General features: G+C 42.7%; 1 protein-coding gene across 1 annotated transcript in view; it reads left to right on the top strand.

Annotated features, from left to right (window-relative positions):
• agbl4 (AGBL carboxypeptidase 4) overlaps window positions 1-26,383 on the top strand; it is a 351,287-nt gene that overhangs the window by 285,241 nt on the left and 39,663 nt on the right. The window lies entirely within an intron of this gene.

Below are 26,383 nucleotides of genomic sequence, written 5' to 3'. Positions count from 1 at the left end.
TAAGTTTAGTGCGTGTGGGGTTAACGCACAATGTTTTCAATATCATAAACGACATAACAGGGTGATTCAAGCTGCACTGTGCCACATGACATGCCGATGATTGGCAGCTCTGTCTCTAACGTGTCACTTGTACAAACCCTATTGCATTAACAGCTGAGATGTATAGACCGAGATAACACAGAAATGGGGTGTTGACACATCAGACTGATTGTAAGATAGCTCTTTTTTTTTTTTTTTTTTTTTTGCAAATGAATCTAAAACGAACATTGTCTCTGAATGTCCTCCTTTTTGTATAGTCCACAATAGAAACTGATGGGAAGAGTGCCTCCTTTCTTTATATACAGACTGCACCTCCTTCATTTCTCCCTGTCCCTCTCTCTTGTCTTGCACACTGAAGCATTTCCATACATTATTGCCTCTGTAAGCAAGTGTGTCACGCGCCCAGGCTTTTCCTACAGCCCAAGAGGACTTCTCAATGTCATTATCGCTAAAGCCTGCCACATGTCTATAATGTATTGCTGCCTTTCTTTATTGGCAGCGTGATGATTCAGTAGTGGTGATGATGGATTAGTGCTGGCTGGGTCGAGCTGGGCTGGGCTGAGTCCGTCCAGACTGGGCTGGGCTCTGCAGCCTGGCTCTCTGTCGCATAAACACCATGTACTCCTCACACACTGCAGTATAGAGGGAGACATATTGTATTTATGTCACACACACAGTCTAATGAATATGGTCATTTCGGTGCTTTTATGGAGCTTCTTGGAACATTGTCTGATTCATCGTGTTCACCTTTTGAATTTAATGCAGACATGGCGCACGCAGCAGCTCTGCATAATAGGTGGCAGTAATGCATTCTCTTTATGACATTGTTAGTGTTTTGAATGGGGAAATATAACCGCATTTGCCTCGTGGAAGGGGAAGTTCAGAGTGGGTGCGCCGTGTGCATATGTTACCTCAGAGTAACAAGGTTTGTTTCCACGATCATAAACACGTACACACTGGGTTTAGAGGAAGGACGAATAGTGGCATGTTTTATTGCTGAATATGAAACACAGTCCACAAAGCACATCCACCCAGACTGAACTAGATTTAACGGCACACTGGCCACCAACTAAAAGTCTAAACCCAACGCTCAGGACTTGATTATAGGATTTTGAGTCTCTCCACGCCAGCTTCTTGTTGTTCGCTGTCATGGCGGTTTGGCTTCAGCCGCAGCACGAGAAAATAAATGGACATTAGTCTTAATTTCTTATCGCTTGCAGCAGTATCTGACCATCACCGCTGCTGCTGTAAATCTTTCCCGCGCCGGCAGACAGAAGAAATACATCCCGATCCTTGTTGCAGCTCGTCACAAGCACGATGGAAATTTGAGCACACATGCAGCAGTTAACATTTTCAGTATTGTTGATCAGGCCCTATATTAATTTTGTCCATCACTGACTGATGCGATATATTGACTTTAATTCCCTTTGCACTAAACCGAGTTATTTCGCTTATCCTGCAATATTTTCTCCCCAAAGGCAGGGAAGGTTTTTCTCATTATGGGAAACAATTAACTAAGTAACAAAAGAGTTGAGCTTATGCTTTTCTAATCGATTCTCGTTCGTGCTGTTGTTGTGACTGTAGGTGAAGGAGTTATTTGTGTTTTTCATTTAGAGCAGTTTGGTAGTTTTATCTGTGTACCACCTATTTACACCATGCAGAGTATTTATATATATATATATATAGTCAAGTAAAATATGCAAGAGCCTTCATTGCCATCTCTGCTGCTTTGTTCATTTCAAAAGTTATTGCAGGTGTGACATCAACTTGGTACTTTAGCAATTCTGCCTTTGGTCTTTGCACACATTGATGAAGCACCACCCATACCTTCACCCATCTGGGTGTTCATACATTGTCAGTTAGCTGTACGATAAGATACGCTGGTAGGTCTTGACTGTTAAATTCCTTGCTGCCAGCGATGTTCGGAGGTCCTTATCGTTTTTAAGGAGCTTATTTTGCTGCTTCAATGATAAAAACTGGAAAAGTTTCGAGTCCATCAGCCCCTCCAGTAAGTGGATGCAAAACTCTGCTCGTCTACCCTACACACATTCGTGCACATGCATACATACCTGTGAATGCACGCACACACTGGCGCATGCATACTTAAATACGGAGCATCCAAATGGCCTCTATTAATGCAGATGGCTCTCCCAATTAACAAGATTCAAAGCGATGATGAATTTTTCACTCTCTGAACAGTTAAGCTAATTATGGCCCAAATGAAGCAGGTTCCAGTGAATCGCCATGGCAGAGGCTGCCAATGGCAGACAATGTCACTGTCACAGTGCCACTCTGCAGCACCACCCTAATCACTACGGGTGCTTAATATTCATCTCCCACTGCTCTCTCGTCGCCTCCATCCTTCCTGTCTCACCTCTCGTCTCGTGTATCCTCTCTTCATTTCTCCTCCCTCCTCTCATCTCTCCTCCCGCTTTCCTCCACTGCCCTCCTTACACGAGTCCCAACCATAACCCCTCTGCACCCACCCACCGACCCACCCACCACTTTGTGCCTCTCTCACCATAGATGTGTTGTTCATAATGGAAATCAACTAAGTGCGCTAATAGCATTTTAATGATAATTTAATGTAGTAAATAAAACTTGTTACAAGCTAAGCAATTTTGCTGGATTTCAAGGGCAATCAATCTGTGTCCAATACAATCTGCTCTCTCATGCAAGCTACAGATCAAACTACACTTGTCTCGGCAGCTACAGATGCGCAAAATTCAGCGGAAAAGCACAAAAAGGGAGCCGTGTGTTAAAATGATCGGTAAAGTTAGTATAACAGCGTGTTCGTATTATTTCATACTTCAAAGGCTTAGGGTTGTGTTAATGTTTTAAAAGTTGTGCTTAAATCAGTACAGATATTACACATATCCTTTAAACTAGTGGCTCTAAAAACGATCTGATAACTGCTACGAGATAACTTCCACATACAGTATGGACCCCAGAGGTCTTTCCCCCCCTCTGTTGCACTTTGTGTATCATTTGACATTATCCCTTTTCATCATAAGGTCTTTTTTTGAAGCAAACTTAATGCCCGGTGGTTATTCGTGCCATTTTCTTATTTGTTGTTGATTCAGATTATAATAATCAATTCTCCTCAAGAAATTAACATACCTGAGTCATTTCAAGTCTGCTTAGCTTTGTGAGTCATTGTTTTCCATTAAAAGAGATTAGATTTGCCTTGTAATCAAAGATGAATGCTTCGTTTTGCATTTGGATTCTTCTGCATATTATTTTATCAAGCATACCCCCCAGACCAAACAAATTAAAAATGATGAGGAGCTTGAGCTAGAAAGAGAAAAGAATAAAGTGAGAAAGAAAAACAATTTATTTTCTCTTTTAATGTTCTACCAGTGGTCATTTAGCTAGCCTCTTTATTTAAATGGTAATGTGAAGCCGACTAAACAGGCACGACGAATCAGCCCGAGAAGAGAAGGAGACTTCAAAAAAAGAAAAAGAAAAGAAAGCTGTGCTCTTTTCAGGCTCCAGGAGTTTATCTGGGTCTTTCCTCCTGTCGTCTGACTGAATGAGGAGCCGATTGAGCGACAAGTATAACTCTTCTCAGTGCTGGACTATAATTAATTAGGTGGGATAAATTATAGCATCTCTAGCGAACCCTGGTACACATGCACACGGAAGCACACTCGCAGCAAATGCACTCTGTGCACTCCGTCGTGCAAACACGCATACATGCTTAACCAAACGCGTTAGTATCGATGAACATTGGAAGTGAAAAAAATGAAAGTGAAAATAAACACATGTGACAGTTATGATTAATTTCTATTCTCATCACGCCTACGGTTGTGTAGCATACTCCCTTTATGCTACTTTAAAAAATAATTATATATGGATGAATATGTAATTTAGTCATAGAATGAAGCTATTACTCATAGCAAAGTGTGGAGGATGAGTTCAGCAGTCTCACAGCCTGAGGAAAGAAACTGTTTGGAAGTCTGGTGGTAGTGCTTGCCAGATGGTAGCAGGTTAAACAGGCTGTGGTTGAGGTGGGTATTCTGTTTTGGTGTATTTCAGGCTGTGCCTCACCTTATCTAATCTGTCAAAAGAAAGCACGTTCTATCACTTTAATAAAGATGAAATACACATGCTGCGAGTGCTCAGTGTACAAAAGCCCCATTTAAGCAATATTATCGACCAATTTCTGAAACAATAACTTGATGTAATAAAAAGATAATCCCTCAACTTTCATACTAAATGTGGATTGTTATGTCTAATTATTATTAAATGTGTTATTTTCATTAGAAGCAACAGTATTGTTGGTCTCTTGTTTCCAGACAATGAATCTAAGTGTGCCCTCTTTACCACCTGCACACCCTAAAAGCCCTTCGATGGCAAACAAGCTTTTATTTATGTCTGTTATGGTAAAAGTAGAAGTAGTTCAGGCTCTGCTTTAGCAGCATCACCACATAACTCCTGCAGATGGATTGAACAACCGTCGCTGCTGCTGTAAAATGTCTCCACTCGTCCATCAGTCTCTAACATCTCACATCGGTGCTTTGCACAGCGCTGCTGTCTGATGGGATATGTGGCTGAAGAACAAACTGACACTTGTCTTCTCTGCTCACCGTCAACCCGGACCCCAAATTCGTGGCTATGAATTACAAACACACACCACGCAGACACGCGCAAACGCCCTGCCAGCAGGTGCTTTTAATGGCCTAGTGTTAATGAGAGTCTTGTTTAGAGCTGTCAGATGACCCTAGGCCACGCAGGCTGACACTGACTCCATGTTCACAGCTCTGGAGGTCACCGCACAGTTTACGCAAGAGTGTGCACGGATCAGCGCGCGTGTGTTAGTGCTACACAGGAAATCATTTATCAAACCTAATTGCTTTTCGAATCAGTATAATAAAGTTATATTAAAATACCTTCGTTCTTTAAGTTTAATATTGAGTCATTACTGTTGATGTAATCATTTAAATCTTATCTATGGAGTCTGTTCTCATTGTTTGATTGAAGCTAACAAGAACAATCAAGACACAGGCTCAAAAAATAAAGAATAAATGATAAGAGTAAGAATAATATTTGGCAGCGTAAGTTTATAAAATGATTTGATCAAATAAAATTATACACTTTATATAATCAGTTCATTTTCTCAGACTTTAACAGTAATTTCATCCAGTATATTTATAACAGCCACAAAACAAAGTTGTAATGGTGCCTTTATGAATCCTCAAACAATGTTTTTCTGAAAAATACAAGAAATAATTCTCATTGGTAAGTATTCAGATCCTTTGCTTAAGCGGTGTCATAGAAATAATCTGTCTGTGAAGGTTCTCAGTCATCCAGGTCATCGTAGTCAAAGGAGCTTGCAAAGAAAAGCGTCTGGACTTCTTTAAGTTACTTGAAGACGTTTCACCTCTCATCCGAGAAGCTTCTTCAGTTCTAAGGTCAAATGGTGGAGAGTCCCAGATATGATAAAAGAGCATCACCAGTAAAACTGACTAATTATGAGTACAAAGGTAATAACTATCAAAAGTAAAGGCTCTCGTTATACAGCAAATGGCTGCTTTTCTACTATTACTATTATTATTGAGGCATGAATGCTTAAGTAGGTTTTTTATGTTAAGGCTGGTTGACGGTACACAAAGCTCCTTATGTAACTTATTTATGTTATACAATAAATGAACTTATAGCAACATGTTGCATTTTATGAGCTCATTGCAGTCTTTTGTCTCACTTCATCTTTAAGTTACAAGTAACTACATCTGTTTAATTAATCTAGTGGCGCACGTGAAGTCAAAATGCACAAAAAGTGGCATCTGCTCAGAAATTCCTAAATAAAGATCTATGATAAAAATTAAATATATATTCAATTCATTGTAAAATTGGTTTGTAAAACTATTTTTTGTACTGTCTCTGCTGTCTTTTTAAGCATTAATTCAACTTCATTAATATATTTTTAAAAAATCAATGGAAAACAATCATGAAGAAGTAAAATGTGACGGGATGAAGGTAAATACTACCCTCTGTTTTTGTGACTTTATGTATATGTATGTATCTGCACTAAAGATAATATCAGTGTGGCTGAAGCACATGAATGCATGAAGATTTTAAAACGCTCTTTTTTGCAGTTGCAGTGCTTTTTGAAGTTTCACCCTGATATAATCAGTTTTCTCCTTTTTTTCTTTCTCTGTGATATTTTCCTTCTGCATCTCCAGCCTGTGTTTTCCAACCTTTAGCACACTTGCTGTTATTCTTCCTTTATGTGTTGACAGTGAAAGTGTAATCTAGCTCTCTGTGTGGAGACCAATTCACAGAGTGGGAAGCGCCTGTGTGGAAGCCAAGCTGCGTGTGTGTGTCTGTGTGTGCATATATGTGTGTGTGTTTAAGTAAAGGAGACTCAAGCTGACAGTTTGCCAGCAGCCTTGCACCTGCACACAGCTAGGTGTTGATCTCAGATGGGGGGGTGAAGCGGGAAAGTAGGAGGGGAAGACAGGCGAAGGGAAAAGGAGAGGCGGGGATCCAGCGCGAGGTGTTGGGGATGGATTAGAAAAGACTAGTGAAGAACACAGGATAGGAACTGTGAGAGGTGGCGTAGCTGTGACATGTAATTCCTGTTTTTATGTCTCTTCTCTGTACACGAGCGTGCACATGCCACAAGTGGAGGGAAAATGTGTGGCTGTGACAGGCGGGGCAGGAAAGCCAATTGGATTGATGCATTCTTTCATAGGAAACTGCCAAGTACCGAGTGCAGTCAGGGCCTCATTTGTCAGACTCAAGGAAATAGCATTACGGCGTGATGTTTCACTCTGTCTTTGGCACACACATCAACAAACCTCTGTTTCAGGATTGAAGAACTGATGTTACCGAAACCCGCCGCAAAATTTAATTGTGGGTTAAAGTGGCAGCGATGGGATGTAAGCGTCTATATGTCATCTCACTCACTGCTGCGTGGTACTCAAGTGGCGCACTTGGAAGATCTTCGGCTTCTGTGATAGGTTTCTCTGTTTTACATTCACTGACTTGTTAACCTTTCAGCAGCGGCGGTGAGTTTGCCGCTGCCCACAGAGCAGATAAACTTAGACAAGCTCTCTGGAAGATGCTCGGGAGGAAGACAGGGCGGCTCAGTGACGCTGTCAGCGTGACGCACTGTTGGATAACCTAAACAGGAAGTCTGTGTCACTGATAAATCAACCCACTAGATCTTTTTTTTTCTCACAGGGGATTACAAAATCAAAATCAAAAATTAAAAGTGCAAAGTGGAAAAAAATTTACATTTTTCAGGTACAGAGTGATTTAATCCGGCGTCCTGTTCTGTTCCTACTGTAGTCGAGATCCTGCTGGTGACAGGAAGTGTGACAGAAATACAAAGAGGGTTAATTTGAGCTGACATGTGTCCAGTGTTTGTGTGTACCCATATGCTTGTGTTGCCTTGTTTGCTCCCTCCATCATCACTGCCATCAAAAACCGCTTGTTGCTTTAGTGTAAAATAATAAATGCAGACTTGTTTCTTGTCTTTAACGGTTTGTTTTCTTCTTCTCGTTTAGTGCATTGTGTTTCCCATGTGTCTGCATCGGGGGTGGGTGAACTGTTAAAAAGTAATCAGTAACCTCTTTCCAAGTACAAAGTATCATGCCGTACAATTGGACAGCGTCATAAAGTTTTATTCAACCAGAGAGATTACATTCATTCTCTCTGTCTTGCTCACTGTGTCATTCTGTCTGTCTGGTCGTTGGGGTGTGTCCCAGCAGGCTTGCCGTAGACTGGCAGAGTGTTGATCTGAGTGTCAGTGGGACTGGGGGTCTCCTTTCCCAGCACTCTTCTCTTCCACCAGCTGACAGACAAGGTCAGGGACTCATCCCGCCTGTCTTTCTTGGCTCCTGACAGCCTTTCCTCGGGGAGACAAACCCCAGACAACCCTGCACAGCCTGGCACGCACCATCACCAATTAATATTGCATCACCATTTTCCAGCCCGCTCCCTTTAAGATCCGCTTCTCTGGGTGCGATTGGGCCACCTGACTCGCTTGTTTCTTGACCTCACTCAGCCTCCATGAATAATGGGGAAAAAGCAGATTGGTCCACATGTTTTACTCATCTTTGTCGTTGTTGACGATGTTAGAGCTAATGAATATTTATGTATGTTTTAAATTAAAATTGACTTATTTTCACACAAAGTAGATTTATTTTATCCTCACCTATTTCAGAGATGAAGGGTTTACTGTACCGATGCCCTTTACATTTTTCTTTCAACTTTCTAGCAGCATTGCTCGAGGGATGGTAATGTCACACAGCGGTCAGTCCACCACTTTAGATCAGAGCAAAATAGCTCAACAGCTCTTCATTAGAGTGCCAAGACATTTTATTCTGACAACACTGTGGCCAGCCAATGAACTTTACCAGTTTTGGTGATCCCCTGATTTTTTTCCTCAAGCACCAGCAAAAGGTTCACAAAAAATATCTCGAAAAGTTTTGAATGATTTCCCATTAAAAGCTTTGATCTAGGTGAATCCAGGTGAGGGGCGATGGATTGGGGGGATCAAGAGAAAGAGAAAAGAGGGCACAGGGAGACAGAGATCTGATGACATGCTGTAGTGGTATATAAAATTGTGAAAGGAGATGAGTGGAGAAGAAGTGATGAGGGCATCACATGAGTCTATAACAGCACAACTAAGGTGTGGTTCAAGGTCACCTGATCCAGCCTTACCTGTAAGGTTTACCAAGAAGGAAAGTTTAGCACATCTTCAAAGAGCCACAAGCTGTAGCTTACTGTAGACTCTTACTGTCCCAGTACCTGTTTAACTATATCCTTTTTTTACTATGTACGTTACTTGTAGTGAATTTTTACTTTTAAATGCTACATAAGAGAAATTGCAGAAATCTGTATCTACTGTTAATATACAGTAAGGGTTGAAGCATTCTAATCAAAAAATGTGTAAAAACTAGTTAATTGTTTCATCTTATAAAAAAAAAAAAGTTACAACCTCAGGACTGAAAAATGTTTGTAAAAGTCATATCAGAAGAAATACCCTTTCATCTCCAGGGGGACAATAAGGTTGTTTTTTTCAATAAATGTTCTCTCAAACAGTACACAGTCTGTACTGTTAGTAAAATATAGCACTGTATCCATCTTTGTCTGGCGTGTGATGCCTCGGACAGACCCATCAGAGGGAGATTATTTTATGCATTTCTTCACCGCGTTGCCACGTTTTATCATTCTGATTGTGGAGCTGCTGTTTCGGCCTTGTAGCTCCATTCTTCAAACTCTGAACTACTTGTGGTGAGAGACATAACGCCTCCTGCGACCTTAGCGGATGACTTATCCTCCTACCTTGGGGACTGAGTAATGTGCTTGTGGCTCTGAGAATAGCTACAGTGCTGTCCATCTGGGCAGGGGTCGGGAGCGGCGCGGCGTATTTGTCTGAATCACAGCTCCTGGCTCGCCTGTTTGACTTATCCTCTCATGCGTAGACACACATGCAGTTAGCTGACATACGGGCACACATGCTACTGATCAGTATAGCGTGATAGAAGAGCGCGGGGCCCATGTATGACACCTTGGCTGCTAAAGCACTCACCTGGCTTCTCCTCGATACTGATTTATACTGGCCCTGCAGGGGTGGCAAAAGCACACGTGCACAGATTGTGCTCTAGATCACTTCTTCTGGGCGTGTTTCTTGAAAAACTTCAGCCACGAGTGTGTGAAGGAGAGGGAAAGAACAGGAAAGGAAAGTCAGGATACTTCTCGTATCCCGTCACAGGAGTCAGCGGGAAAGATTTTCAGCAGAGGAGCTGTCTGTGTGTTTCTGATTTTATTCACAAAGCTGACTTCTTCTTCTTCTTCTTCTCAGCTCGTGTCTGTGTATTTGTGCGTACGCACGTGTGAGCGTTGCACAGATCGCTGATCTCTCTGAAGTCCTGTTTGTTCTCCAGGTTTGCCCCCACTACAAACATTTCCCTGATCAAAGCTGCTGAAAAGGCCTGCCACTTCAAACAAAGTACACACACACGCACGCACGCACGCAAACACACGCATCCATCCCAACGCAGCCCTGCACGTTGTCATGGCAACCTCGTTAACTCTACACCGACCGTCACGCAGTTGTTGCATCAGGCGAGCCAATCGGGAGTGGGAGGAGAAAGACGCAAAAGGGCGTCAGGAGCGCAGTTACAGTTTCAGCTGGTTTCATTTCACATGTGCAAGTTTGGTTTTTCGCCGTGGGTGTGAAGGCGGCCACGCAGCTGCTCTGAGCTGCACACGTGTGTCGCGGGTTTCATTGAAAAAATTCACTTCCACTATTCGGTTTCACCGCAGCAGCTTTTTTACCCTTTCGGCAGTTACACAACAGTCCAATTTTTCAAGACATTCTGTAAGACATTTAATTTCCAGAGATAAGCAGCGATGTTATCTGAGACATTTGATGTCAGCTTTATCGGGGAGTTGTATTAACAGCAGGTGATACGCTGCGTTTAAATCCTTTCAAGTTAACTTACAGAGAGATTAGTGAAACGGATAACTGTTAGATTTTTTTTCTAAATCCTACAAACAAAACCAAAACTTGTCAATTTGTCCTGTGGATAAAATTAAATCTGTTCTTTTATTTTTACTACGCTGATATTTGGACTAGAATGCAGAGTTTACCATCAGTGTAATTCAAGTATGCTAATATATTCAGCCTGGGAAAGAAATTGGCTACTACTGTACAATCATGTTGTTTTGATTATTCTGTTTCAAATTGTTTATCTATGGACTGGATTCCCGCATTAATGGAGGAGGCTGAATGCATTCGTTATCCATTTGCCATTAAAGGAAAGCAAATGAATAAAGGATTTTTTCCAGGCCCCTCCCGACCTGGATTGGAACACACTCAGTCCAGCTTGGATCATATTTTCTTTTAAAGATTTTGCTAAGCCTAAAAATGATCCATTGCGCGTCTTTATCCTGTCAGCAGGGATTCACGATCACGAATCTTCTCATATGAGCCTTTTACCACATTTTCCTGCATCAGCATCAGACTCCATCAGATTATGTTTGAACAAGTGTCACATTTTTTGGAAAAACTTTAACGTTATTGCACGTTAACCGCAGCCATGTTGAATTCATTTGGCAGCTACTGGATTGACAGACATGCCATCGCACCACATTGATTTTTCTCCCCTCCTTTTCATTAAACAACAGTGGCTTTTAAAGTAATTTGCGCTAAGGGCAACCAGTGGGAATGTTGATGCCAAATCAGGATCACAGCGATCAATGAGCCAGACTCATCAAACAACTGGCAAGATGGCAAATCCCAAACGACAGCTTTAAAAATGTTAAAGATTCATGCAAAATCTTTCCAACATCCAAAAACGGGCCGCTTTCAAGAGGCTGACAGGAGCGCGTGCGAGTATCTGTCTGAAAAGCGGAATGAAGAAATGCCTCTAACTGGAGCTGATATTCAGCTGAAAGCTTTGGAAATCACTAAAGAGCTGAACATACCCACAACCGAGTTCAAAGTCTGTGTAACCGATTGATGCGCCGAAATGGACTGTGCCTCCGTTGCGAGACTTCTTGCCCAGAACTTCCTCTAAGACTTCAGAGAGAAGCTACTGATTCTGATAGAAAGATGATTCTCTTTGAGATGTTAAAATGGAATTAGAAAAGCCTGCAGGCTATAGTTTGGCAAGTTTGCTGTTTTTATTTAAATAACTCGGTTGGAAAAATGCGATTATTATTATTATATATCAAGCAATATTTACTCATTTTGATTTATATGTTATGCTTTTTTCTTCTTACAATGAAGTATATCTTGTTTTACACTTTACCTTCAGATTGTTCGGGGCAGCGGCATAAACTGAACCTTTTTAAAAACATAGATTACAGTTTAAACTGAGCAAACTCTGAGTAAACTGCTTTTTCTCCAGTGTTTTGGTGCCTTTGCCATCCAAGCTGTCTTTACAAGCTGCAGATGTAACAATAGCCCGTTTGTCTGTGTGGACAGCTCGCTGCTTAAACCAGTGCAGCAGAGTGCATGGCACACAGTTTGTTTTTTATATGAGAGGAGTTCAGCCAACTAAGAAGAGCAGACTGCAGCTGTTAAAATGGAACACACAACTAACTGTCAAGGATAAAAAATGCCAGAAAGTGTACAAGCGGAAACAAAATACTGCTGTTGGGAACAAACGGAACATATTTATTTTTGCTCTCTTTTTTATTTGTGTGTGTGTGTGTGTGTGTGTGTGTGTGTGTGTGTGTGTGTGTGTGTGTGTGTGTGTGTGTGTTACTCATGTTGTGGGGACATCAATCTTTTTACTAAGTCAAACTCCGGGGAGCTGCCTCTGTCATGTGGACAAAAAACAACTCCCACAATGCAAATCATTAAATTTTAAAATGAACGCTTGGTTTAAAGGGACAGCGAGCCCAAGAATCACACACACACACACACACACACACACACACACACACACACACATATACATATATATATATATATATATATATATATATATATATATATATATATATATATACCCCGGCGGAAGGGGCTACATGAATAGGATGATGGACCTATGGATATATATATATATATATATATATATATATATATATATATATATATATATATATATATATATATATATATACACACCACCCAGCACGCCCCTGCGGGCGGTTTATCCTTCAAGCTCGGGTCCTCTACCAGAGGCCTGGGAGCTTGAGGGTCCTGCGCAGTATCTTAGCTGTTCCCAGGACTGCGCTCTTCTGGACAGAGATCTCCGATGTTGTTCCCGGGATCTGCTGGAGCCACTCGCCTATCTTGGGAGTCACCGCACCTAGTGCTCCGATTACCACGGGGACCACCGTTACCTTCACCCTCCACATCCTCTCGAGCTCTTCTCTGAGCCCTTGGTATTTCTCCAGCTTCTCGTGTTCCTTCTTCCTGATATTGCTGTCATTCGGAACCGCTACATCGATCACTACGGCCGTCTTCTTCTGTTTGTCTACCACCACTATGTCCGGTTGGTTAGCCACCACCATTTTGTCCGTCTGTATCTGGAAGTCCCACAGGATCTTAGCTCGGTCATTCTCCACCACCCTTGGGGGCATCTCCCATTTTGACCTCGGGACTTCCAGGTTATACTCCGCACAGATGTTCCTGTACACTATGCCGGCCACTTGGTTATGGCGTTCCATGTATGCCTTGCCTGCTAGCATCTTGCACCCTGCTGTTATGTGCTGGATTGTCTCTGGGGCATCTTTACACAGCCTGCACCTGGGGTCTTGCCTGGTGTGATAGACCCCAGCCTCTATGGATCTTGTGCTCAGAGCTTGTTCTTGTGCTGCCATGATTAGTGCCTCTGTGCTGTCTTTCAGTCCAGCTTTGTCCAGCCACTGGTAGGATTTCTGGATATCAGCCACCTCCTCTATCTGCCGGTGGTACATACCGTGCAGGGCTCTGTCCTTCCATGATGGTTCCTCGTCTCCCTCCTCTTTCTTGGGTTTCTGCTGCCTGAGGTATTCACTGAGCACTCAGTCAGTTGGGGCCATCTTCCCAATGTATTCTTGGATGTTCGTTGTCTCATCCTGGACTGTGGTGCTGACACTCACCAGTCCCCGGCCCCCTTCCTTCCGCTTAGCGTACAGCCTCAGGGTGCTGGACTTGGGGTGAAACCCTCCATGCATGGTAAGGAGCTTTCTTGTCTTTATGTCAGTGGCTTCTATCTCCTCCTTTGGCCAGCCTATTACCCCAGCAGGGTACCTGATCAAGAGCAGGGTGTAGGTGTTGATGGCCCGGATCTTGTTCTTACCATTCAGCTGACTCCTCAGGACTTGCCTGACCCTCTGCAGGTACTTGGTGGTTGCAGCTTTTCTAGCAGCCTCTTCATGGTTCCCATTCGCCTGCGGGATCCCCAAGTACTTGTAACTGTCCTCTATGTCTGCAATGTTGCCTTCTGGTAGTTCAATCCCCTCAGTTCTGACTACCTTCCCTCTCTTTGTTACCATCCGACTACACTTCTCCAGTCCGAACGACATTCCAATGTCATTGCTGTATAGCCTGGTAGTGTGGATCAGTGAATCGATGTCTCGTTCACTCTTGGCATACAGCTTGATGTCATCCATGTACAGGAGGTGGCTGACAACTGCTCCGTTCCGTAGTCGGTATCCGTAGCCAGTCTTGTTAATGATCTCACTGAATGGGTTCAGGCCTATGCAGAACAGCAGTGGGGACAGAGCATCTCCTTGGTAGATCCCGCACTTGATGGTGACTTGTGCTATGGGCTTGGAGTTGGCCTCTAGTGTTGTACGCCACATCCCCATTGAGTTCCTGATGAAGGCTCTTAGGGTCCTGTTGATCTTGTACAATTCTAAGCATTCCAGTATCCAGCTGTGGGGCATTGAGTCATAGGCCTTCTTGTAATCAATCCAGGCAGTGCACAGGTTGGTCAGTCTGGTCTTGCAGTCTCGGCTGATTGTTCTGTCTACCAGTAGCTGGTGTTTTGCGCCTCTGGTATTCTTGCCAATTCCTTTCTGTGTCCCGCTCATGTATTGACCCATGTGCCTGTTCATCTTAGCCGATATGATGCCTGACAGGAGCTTCCATGTAGTACTGAGGCAGGTTATTGGTCGGTAGTTGGAGGGGACCGGTCCCTTCTTGGGGTCCTTGGGGATCAGGACCGTCCGGCCTTCAGTTAGCCATTCCGGGTGTCTCTCGTTAACTAGCAGCTGGTTCATTTGTGCTGCCAGACGCTCGTGGAGTGCAGTTAGCTTCTTCAGCCAGTAGGCGTGAACCATGTCGGGCCCTGGTGCTGTCCAACTCTTCATACTGGAGACCCTTTCTTGGATATCTGCCACTGTGATGGTTACTGGACCCTGTATATATATATATATATATATATATATATATATATATATATATATATATATATATATATATATATATATATATATATATATATATATATATATATACATACCAGTACCAGTACCTGGGGATCCCTGGCCAAATGGGAACCATTAAGAGGCTGCTAGGAAAGCAGCAACCACCAAGTACCTGCAGAGGGTCAGGCAAGTCCTGAGGAGTCAGCTGAACGGTAAGAACAAGATGTGGGCTATCAACACCTATGCCCTGCTCTTGATCAGGTACCCTGCTGGGGTAATAGGCTGGCCAAAGGAGGAGATAGAAGCCACTGACATAAAGACAAGAAAGCTCCTTACCATGCATGGAGGGTTTCACCCCAAGTCCAGCACCCTGAGGCTGTACGCTAAGCGGAAGGAAGGGGGCCGGGGACTGGTGAGTGTCAGCACCACAGTCCAGGATGAGACAACGAACATCCACAAATACATCAGGAAGATGGCCCCAACTGACAACAGAAATGTTGCTCAGTGAATACCTCAGGCAGCAGAAACCCAAGAATGACGAGGAAGAGGAGGAACCATCATGGAGGATAGGCCTCTGCACAGTATGTACCACCAGCGGAGGTGGAGATGTACCAGATAGCGGAGGTGGCTGACATCCAGAAATCCTACCAGTGGCTGGACAAAGCCGGACTGAAGAGCAGCACAGAGGCACTAATCATGGCAGCACAGGAACAAGCTCTGAGCACAAGATCCATAGAGGCTGGGGTCTCTCAAACCAGGCAAGACCCCAGATGAAGGATAGACCACCCGCAGGGGCACGAGGGGAATTTTTATGTGGAAGTCAGGAACATTAAATGCACAAATATGTATATGTTTAACTATCTCTGGTCAATATGTAAACATCCCTAACAGGGTGGAACACATTCAGAGGCAATGTTTCATAAAACTACCTGTAATTACTATTTTATCCATCCCTGAGCTTGACCGTAATGGATTTCATATAGTTAAACATGTCAGTATTGAAACAAATGATAACAAAATCTATAAAAAATAAATCTTTTTTTATTTTCCAAAAGTTATGAAGCTAAAATGTTGCCGCAAAAAGAGAATCACCCAAAGGTTTGTGAATAAGTGTGGTCTAATTCATAAATGCAGACAGATTAACAACACTGAAAAAAGTGAAACGTCTAAACGTCATTTAGTTGAATTTAAATTTTATATTGTCGCAATCGAAAGTTCAGTTTTCTGGTTTGAAACTGTTTTGTTTTTTTTCACTTTACCTAAATTTAAAACTCACTTACCCTAGAAAAACCAACAGAAACAGTTTGCCCTTAAGTAAATATCTTTAAGTCAAAGGTGATTGTGTCATGTGACTCACACACCTGTGTCCCCCCATTACCTCACTTCAGCAGTGAACATACGCTGAACAGTTCCAGACAGATCTACACTCTTAAACACACCTTTGATGCACTGCAGAAACTGTTTGTGGAGATAGAAACAAAAACAACGACACGTAGAATCTGTAGTCTCAGTGTCAAGCATTGGATTAGCCAGAGAGACATGTGGACACTGCATTTTTTTGTTTGTAATCAGAAACACTCGAAAGAAGTATAAAGAATTTCTGTTAGATGTTATTGTGATGGAACAGATTTAATTTGATTTGAGAGAAATTAGAACCACAGCATCTGATTTTTTTCCCCTTGATTGTTCAAAGGGTTCTGTGTGTTATCTTCATTTTATTTAGGAAGCAATGAGAACACACGGTGTTAGAAATGCTGTTCATGTTAAAGGCTGTTACATTACCAATTTAAAGGTGAGCTGCTCAATTTGGCATATTTTTGTTAAAAAAGAGGGGTTTGGTGGGGGTTGGGATGGGGAATCATTTTTTTTCAATTTTGTCTGGTTTATTTTTGTTTGCTTGTCTTTTCGCCCTACGCAACTGTTGTGTTGCTAAAAAAAAAAGATAACATAAAAATTTAGTCCTTCAAAGGAGAATTTATCTTCATTTCTAACAAGTTGATTTTAACTTCAAGAAATCAGCTTTTTTTGTAAAACCACAGCTTTTGTTTTATTATATTTTAAGGAATAACATAGATTTTTGTGAAGCTTTATTAAGTAAGTTGAATGAGGACATAATAAACCAATTTTCAATTACGTATAAGTAGAAATGGTATTTCATTACACTGACTAAAAAGTATAAGTTGAATGAACTTAAAAGATTGCATGTAACAAAATTAGAGTCAGGTTTTACCAAAGCAGTTAGTTTGTTTCAATTTACATTCATGATTCTGGAAAAATAAAGATTTTTTTAAATACAAATTTACATTTTCAGTCAAATCAAACTTGTAGTCTTAGTAAAAATAATAAATTTAGCTGTAACAAATTAGACTGATTTTTAAAAAGTTGGTTCAAAAGAACATTTTTTTCATTGAACATATTTCTCCACCAATAACCGTAGCTTTCATGCTACATGTCTCTTTGCACTAGGGGACTCAATACAGCTGGTTGCTAACTGGTTGTATTCTGGTTACATGCTTATATAACAGCAAAGCTGCCAAACACCTGTGTCATTTAAAACCTGTCCTGCAGCAACTGCGTCACTTTTTGTGGAGGAATTTCTGAACTTGACTTTCAGATCAATTCTCGCTGCACTTTGAATGTAATTAGTTATCATAGATTGCATTTAATTGCCAATTTGATTCAGTCACAAAAGGATAGCAGACTGACTTTATCTTATCATCATTTTATTGTGGTTTTGATCCACCAAAGTCATTTTGAAGACAGCATCTGTGGTCCCCCCTTCAGATCTACATGGATAAAGGTGCAGGCTAAAGGCATGATATTTTTTTATAGGCCATGTCTGTCATGTTTGGGTAAGGTTTAGGTTACAGCATGGTGGTAGAGTATTTAGCACTGTCACCTCACCTCAAATTCAGTCTGGGGCCTTTCTGTGTAGAGTTTGCATGCTCCCACATCCTTCCACAGCCCACAAACATGCATGAAGGTTAGGTTACCTGGTGATACGAAACTGAATGTGAATGTTTGTTTTTCTCTATGGGTGTACCCCACCTCTCGCCTCTATGCTAGCTGGGATAGGCTCCCCCACGATCCTGAGAAGGATAAGTGAAAGAGAATGGATTGATGGTTGTCAGCCTCTGTGTGTTAGCCCTGCGACAGACTGGCGGCCTGTCCAGGGTGAACCTCTGGGATAGATTTGGTGGGGTGGGAGACTTACCCCTATTTACTTTTTCGGTGAGTTAGATGGCACATTTACTGCAATATTACAGACAGATAGCTAAGGATCTCCTTACAAAGAGATTAGCTTAGCACAGAGGCTGGGAATAGGGTGGGGGGGGGGAGGGAGACATTTGTGCAGGCCTTGTCCAAAGCTCAAAAACACACTTGTCAGCACCTCTCATGTGACACACTTTGTTTTACAAGCATCAGTCACTCACAGTCTGATCATCAGAGTGAAGTTGGCAGGCTACCAGCAGAAATGTGGCACATAAGTATTTGGGGAAAGATAAACTCTTGTTAAACTTTCAAATGCAAACCAAGCAAAAGAACAAATGGAATGCAGTTTGCAAATATCTGGCTTTTGGAGTCCCAGCGGTAGTACTAAAAAGACTAACTGCAAGCTGGTACTACTTTTAAATCTATGTGTTTGTGTATTTTCATGTTCCAACACAACCATTTCAGCGTTAACATGCTAAAATATTAGCCTCCTAAAAGAACCGAGCAGCAGTAGCAGCAAAATAAAAGTGCATCTAAATATTATGATCATATGCACAAATTGGTTTAATCTTAGACGTTTGCTGCATGAAGTGGAGTCTCTTTGTGCTCTTTCCTTTCATCTTTGCAACTGTGTCCTTTAAATTGTTGACGCGAATTATGATAGAATATGGTTTTAATAAAGAAAAAGGGCATATTATCTCTTTGTCTCTGTTATTTTGTTATTGTTTTTTGCGTGTCCCAATGGCCTGTTGATTTGAGACAAGCACTAAGTGGCTGTTAATGGCACAAACATGGCTGTGCTTTTAAAATAGCAGACCGCCCATTAGACTGGTATTAACAAGGTAATGGCCTGTTACTAAACTGCTGAATGACATTGTCGCTGCCGCCAAGCCGAGCTGATGGCCGCAATGCACACATGATCACACACACACAAAGCCTGCATATATTTCTTCCATAAACAAAAAAGAAATGCGAGTGATTTGCATGCTGCGTATGTGTGTAAGCAAAGTTGGAGAGGAGTGAAAGTGATTTACAGTAACTTTGTGTTGCTGTCGAGACGTGAGGAGAAAAAGATGAGAGACAAGAAGACAGAATCTAAAAGAAAGCGAAGGAAAAAGACAAAAAGAATGAAAGACATAGCTGGAAGGTGTTATGGTAGTTATTAAAGCTGGGATGCACTACGGTTGTTTACCTCAGCCTGACTGTATTGTTGTGGCTCAGAAATTATTGATAGGTACGAAGAGACGGAGTAATAAAGAACTACACATCAGTCCTGTCTGTACATCTGACTGCCTGTCTGTTCTGCTTGTCGGATCGGTTTTAGTAACCGTTTCTCTTAAAAGCAACAGTGGCCCGAATGACATTTAAGAACAAACTCTGTCCTCGTCGTCTCTTTAGAGCTCGAAAACAGGCGGAGATGTGTTGCACGTATTGCACGTTGGCTTGCACGTCGTATGTTGCATTCTTCGAATACACGGTTGTGTACAGTACACACACACTCTTACACTGCGGTGCAGCGATAGGGCAGCGCAGTAGGGGGTATATCCCTGGGAAATCATTTCTCCCTCTCCTTTCTTCCTATTTGTAACTTGTCCTTTCAAGCAAGACGGCCCTTAAAGTTCAGTGGCGCATTCTTCAAAAAAGGCTATTACTGGCTGCCTCTGATTCTGTATCATGCCGTGCACAGACCAGCCATCCCTCCTTTTTATGTTCCTCTCCTCCTGTCATCATTTTCTGAAGCCAAGAGAGGAGAAGTCAGAGTTTCAGAAAGGCCCGCAACCAGTGCCTTTAAACCCTAAGCAGTCCCGCCTCTGACTTTGCGCCAGACGGCCATATCCTATCACCAAAAGGGCCTATTGCTTTTGATACATGAAAGAGCTCCCTCTTTGTCTCTCTCTTAGTGGATCTTTGTCTTGTCCTCTGTGACAAGTGCCTATCGCACCCATGCTCAACACTTAGGGGCTTTCATAAAGCCGCATGTGACTGCAAAGAGATACGGGCTGTTTCTAAACGGCATGAGAGAACCACGCTGTTGTTGGCCCTGAAGACCAGACAAAGAGTAAAATAGATCAAAGCGAAAGCAAACAGTGGTCGCGAGGAAGGCTTTCTCAACCCTTTCTGGCCTATAACTGAGTTTGTTTTATCCTAGGATTTAAAAATAAGGATGTCCTGTGTTTTAAAGGACATGAATTTGGAAAAAACAAATAGATTTCAAGCCAACAGATGCCATCAAATCTCCAGTGCAACACGGCACACACGTTAAAACCTCCAAATGCTGCCAGAAATTTTTACAGTGCATAAAATAGAAGAGTCATAGAGCTTCCACTTGAGTGCTCATTTGTTGGCAGAATGTGACCAGAGCTCGCACTGGTGGCTCTCTGCTCTGTGGTCAATGATGACCAAAGGCCTGCATTTCACCACCACCTCTCAGTTAACATAATTAGAAAGCCCTTCAGCTCAGGCTTGAATACTGATGGCTGGCTAGCACCTTGTTTAGGACCGCACGTTTCCCCTCCGACGCTCGTCTCCTCCCGTCAGCGTGTCTCACTCTGTCACTCCCATCGTCTGTGACCTCCACTGTCATCACGACTGCCCTTGAAGAGCAGAAATCTCTCCATTTCACAGGGACCAGCCATAAGGGGGCTTGATTGCGGCAAATTGATCCATAATTACACAGTGCTCAGTGCTTTTTATCCTGCCGCCTCTTCATCTCCACTTAAGAGGCCCGCCGTTGGCATATTTACATGCTGTCTTCTCGAGGGTTTCCTCTGCTGCCACCACTCTGTCTCCCTCCACCCTTCATCCCTTTTATGACTCTCCCAATTTTCTTGTCTCTCCTTCACTTTTTCCCTCCCCCTTTCCCGTCTGGATGCGATGCCAGTCGGACTGACCGTTCCCGAGGCCCGTGCTGTCTCTCTGTAAAAGGCACACACACACATTCAGACACACCTCTGACCAATGCATCTCTGCTTTTGATTGCGATCGTCAGCTTCACACACACCCAAGGTGGTCAAGAGGATGAAGGAAACAGAGAGGGAAACGAGTGCAGAGACGAGCAGACGACAGGATGAGTTTGTAAAGGGAGAATTCAGAGGTAGAGGCGGTTTAATCTAGCACATACTCTATCATACCATATGTCTTCGTGTCCCCTTTTACCTTTGGCTCACTTGCCTTTGTCTTTCTGTCCCCCTCGTCCAATTCAAAATTACTTTTCTCCAATTTACAGAGGGCTTTCAAACAGCAATTACGCTGTCATGTTGAGTAATACAATTTACAAGACGTAGCCCATAATTGAACAGTGAGCTCAATAAATAAAGCCAAAGGCAGCAATTAAAATTTTTGACCCACCATTGTAAATTTTCAGATAACACAGCAAAATAACATGTACGACAGTGGGACAGTTGAGCTTTTATGGAGGCAGCTAAGCTTTTGCTTCTCCCTTTCAGCTCAGGCTTGAGGGAGAAAAGCAAACCATTATGAACCCTGAGAAGGGCTCCCTACCTAGTAAGCAGTAACAGAGTTACATTGATATTATGTACTTTTGCAATGCTGCGCCACTCAGTTCTTGCTATGACTTCTTCACAAGCTTCTGACTCAGAGCCATCATATCGGTTGTGACATGAATCAGGTGCGAAAGAATTTCAGATCCGCTCTTCTGTACAAGACTTTGACTGAATGCCAACGAAGCCGTAGAGACGAACCCCGACAAAGAACCTGCCGGGCGACTTTTGACACATTTAGTGATTTGGAATATATCCAAGTTGTTGTTATCGTTATGACCGCAGTTATCTTGAGCTGAGGGTGAAGAACGATGTATTTTGGCTTTGTTTACAGATCATTAAGTCATCCCACTGTAACAGTTTTTAGGATCCCTCCCATAAGATGTCAGAGTGCAGCATGACTTTGACATATTTTCTGTCTTTAACTTTCCTGCTTTTGATTTCTTCTTTAGTGGCATCATTAAGCGTAAGAGTGGATTTGGGAGTTTGCGCTTTCACAGATTACAAATAGCTTCGTATCGCTGCAGCCTAGCTACACTGGTAAACTAACTTGGGCAATCAGGAATTAATGCGAGTGTGTTTTTATGCAGCAGTTTATAGGCGATGCCCTTATGCAACGATCTTATTCACTCGCTAAGCAAATTATAAAGTAGCTGAGTAAAGTTTCTTGTGTTTGTTTTGCTGGTTTTTGGCTTCTCTTTGTTTTCCTCTTCGCCTCTTGTCTGTTTGCTTCTCTGTCTCCCCCTCACCGTCCTTTCTCCTTTTATCTTTCCAGTCGTCCTCTGTGTTTCCGTCCTCACACCTGTCTGTGTAAATATCCTCCACTCTGTAGATTTCATTTCTTTGTCTGTTCAGAGAAAACACCAGGATTCCTATTTTCATGACAATTAGTAACGTTCATACTGTTTTCCTCCTTTAGGCGTCTCTCCTCCGCTCCCTCTCCCACCCCTTCTCACCTCTCTGAGAGTTTAGCTGTGTAATGTGTGGTGTGTGAAGCGACAGGGGATGCTTTATTAATGTGTGGGGAGGCCTTGGCGGTACCCCTGCCTCCCCACAATAATATGAGATGAATAAATCTGAGACACGCCACAGGCTCTCGAGCACCTACAGGCGCAAACACACCCACATGCACATACACAGAACTTAAGTCGCGGACCTGGTCAATTCCTGGGGAAGAAAACAGCATCATAAAACTCTTATCACTTTAGAGCCCTCTGCTCTTCAGCACACACCGCCATCTCTCTCTGTCTCCGCTTTTTCTTTTTCTTCCTCTCTCTGTCTCTCCGGTTGTCCTTGAGGTGGCAGAGGGGTGGTGTCAGCAGGTGGAGTGGGCTGGGGGTGAAGAAGCACAAAGCTTTGATGCTTGTTGGGTCTCACTCAGCTGGGCAGTATACAGCACCGCAGCTCATCCCAAGGCTCTGTATAAATTCAACGCCAGTGACAATTTACAGCTCGCGCCCATCCTCAACATGACACACCAAGCAGAGCTTCAAGCGTGTCTTGTTGCCATCTCACCAAAGAGAGGCTAATTTATTACAGTGTAAAATCCACAGAGCAGAGTTAGGGGGGGAGGCAGAGAAATAGGGAGGCCTTGGTCTGGAGACTTGGTGTATAATATGCTTTTTTAAAAACTGTGTATATGGAAAAGGGCTGCAGTATATGCAGGAGCACATTATCCCTCCCCGCAGTGTGCCAAAGTGTTTAGATATTCCATATTTCATCTGCTTTAATATAAAACCAAAGATGCTATTTAGGGTCCAGTAAAGTGAGGATAGTCACAGTTTAGTGCCTTTTACGTCAGAAAGTTTGGACATCAATAATATTAAAGCACAAGCTAAGTCTACCTCTATCTCCCTGAATCAAATTTAGTCTTAAAAAAGGGTAAATGTATTTAAATATATGCCATGTCTTCCAGAAGGTCTTGACGGGGCTTCCTTTGTACCCGCCGAAGAAGAACGATGAAGAAGATCTCAGTTAATTACATCACGTCACAACTTATGAGACTGAACCCCAAGTTCCCGAGCCTGCTGTCACAGAAAGAGCTGACCAGCACAATCAGGGCTGACCTTCAGAATCCATTAGATTTATGTTGTTTTTCACTGGCACTTTCCTTCTCGCTGGTAATTTCCATATTTATCAGAGCTGATCATAGTTTGACATCCTTTAATTTTTTATTTCCTCCTGGCGAGCTGCGAGAGAATGAGCGGTAATGTGCAGTTAGTGCGGCTCGTGACTTTGGCAGGTGAGAAATATGCTGAGGGAGCTCTTTGATTTGGTAGCGTGGGCATAAATTTTGCCTCTGCTGCCTTCACTCACTCATTGTCAACTCCCCCTCTGCCCCCTGCTCAGCCGCCTCCCTCTGACTGTAGCGTACGCCTGCATTCTCGTTCTCACCTAACTCTTAGATTTTTTTTAGTCATGTTCTGAGCTGTTGTGACAGGCCAGTGGAGCCGTGAAGTTAAAATTAAAGAGATTCGTAATTGAGAAACATAACCTTTCACGTGTAGGCACTCGACCACGTCTCCATGGCGGGATGAAGAATTTACGTCACAAAAACGGCGCCTGATGGATCGCTAACATATGTAGGTGCTGTATTTTGATAGATCACAATTACAGCACTTCACATAAATCACAACAGTGATGTACAAATACAATTATATAATAAGTAGAGTCAATATGATACTAAATTTAATACACTTAAATAGATACTATATATAAAGAAATATACGCATTAAAAAGGCCAAATAAATAACTATGGTTAAACTAGTTGCAGGTAATTGATGTAATCCAATTCAGTTGTATTTATATTGCGCCAAATCAAAGCAACGGTCACTTCAAGGCGCTATATAGCAGATATGAAACCCCAACCACTATGAAGAAGCACTTGGCGACAGTGGGAAGGAAAAACTCCCTTTTAACAGGAAGATGCCTGCAGCAGAAGCAGGCTCAGGGAGGGGCGGCCGTCTGCCACGACCAGCTGGGGTGAATAACAATAGTAACAACAATAATAAAACCACTCGTGACATAATATGTAAAATAATTGTTTACTTTTTCTTCTTCTTTGGGCTGCTCCTGTTAGGGGACAGAATCATCCTCCTTACGTCACACCGACCCCCTGCATGCCTTCCTTCATCATATGTCCAAATCATCTCAACTTTGCCTCTCTAATGGTTTGTCCAAACCCTCCGACATATTCATTTCTAACCAATGCATAATGGAAACATCTCTCATGCTGAAGACGCACCAGCCGTCTCATCCTAACACATGCTTATGTTTCTTATTTCCAGCACTGTGTGGTCATTTGCTATGGCTATGTATATTTTGGTTTGGCAAATTCGCAAACCCCCTCTTTTTTCCCCCCTGCATGTGGCTGATCTGTGAGTGCCAACATGAGACACAGAGGACAAAACTATCCGTGTGTTTATATAGTATCACCATTTTTGGCCATGATTTTGAATTCAACCCAGAATAGTTATGAAATGTTTACTAAATCGGTCAATCAGCTGTCAGTTTTTACAGATATTTGCACTCATTAATCCTTAAGTTAATGAGTTATGGCAAAATATAATGTCACCTGCTGGTTCCAACTTGTCATGTCTATATTATTTGATGATTTATATTTCTTTTATATCAGCTTTGTAATAAAACTATAGTTTCAAAAAAACCATTTTGGCTTGTCAAACAACTGAAGTGAGAGTGATGCTAGTTTGACGTTTCCTACTCTTGAGGAAAAGCATTCATTGGTGGAGGAATGTTCTCTGTTTGTACTTTGATTCCTGAGAACTGTCAGCAAAGACAAACAAAAAGATTTTTCCAGAAAGGCGAATGAGATCATTTGTGACGCCTTGAGAAAGCTACCTTTCTTTCTCTTTCTCTTTTCCTCGTGTCTTCCAAGCTGCTCTTCCAGTCTCGCTCCACAGCCACCCGGCTGCTGATCTCTACTGACACCTTGAGGTCAGGAGACGCTTCTGCACAACTATGCTCGACACTCAAACGAAACTTGACCCTAACCTTTGTGTTACCTTTGTGCGACACACACCTCGGCCCGATTTCCTTTTATGTATAACCTAGCTGTGGTGCTTGTATCCTCCAGGTTCCCTGCGGGTGTCAGTGTGCCTATGGAATAGTGGGACTTAATTTTGTGCTACAGTGCTTGGCTGCGCACAGTCAGATACAGAGGAATGCAGAGATACAGACACATAAACACAACAACTACTTGGGGAGCATTTGTGAGAGCCCTGAGGAGACATAGTCTCACACACACACACGAGCAAACACACGCATACACACAGATACTCACAGAACGATGTGGGATAAACAGTACATCCATTGTAAGCTCCAGGAGCCTGCTGGAAGAGATTGTTTTGATGAAGCAGCAAGGGCACACTAGCACTGAGACTAAATGTAGCATGGCTATGATGGTTGAATTCCCAGACAGTCGGGACCTTGGCAGCTGCCTCCAGTTTGGCTCACAACTTTCTGGGTTCTTGGTTTTACTGTAGGGAAAATGGCTGTGTGCCTTTTTCCCTTTTCTGATTGCAGCTTTGCACTGTACAGTGAGTGTGTGTATCTGAGTGTGTGCGATGGCTGTGCTCTTGGTTCTGGAGCCTACACGGTGGCCCGGGGTCGAGGCCAAAGTAGAATTTGTAAGTGATGGAATTTCACAGACACCGAGCACCCAGCGGCCAGCGAAACCGCAAGCACTCACATTTACAACAAACGCCCTGCCCCGCTCCGCGGAGACTCCTGAATGGCAAAGCCATTTGTCTCTGTGAAGGGCAGAGGGAGGAAAAAGCGAAATAAAA

This window comes from Mchenga conophoros, linkage group LG23 (assembly GCF_057382185.1).
Source record: "Mchenga conophoros isolate Kocher_MC1m ecotype Shallow Benthic linkage group LG23, M_conophoros_male_GT1.1, whole genome shotgun sequence".
Classification (NCBI taxonomy): Eukaryota; Metazoa; Chordata; class Actinopteri; order Cichliformes; family Cichlidae; genus Mchenga; species Mchenga conophoros.
Note: the sequence above shows the minus strand (reverse complement) of the source record. Positions and strands in the feature narration are given on the sequence as shown.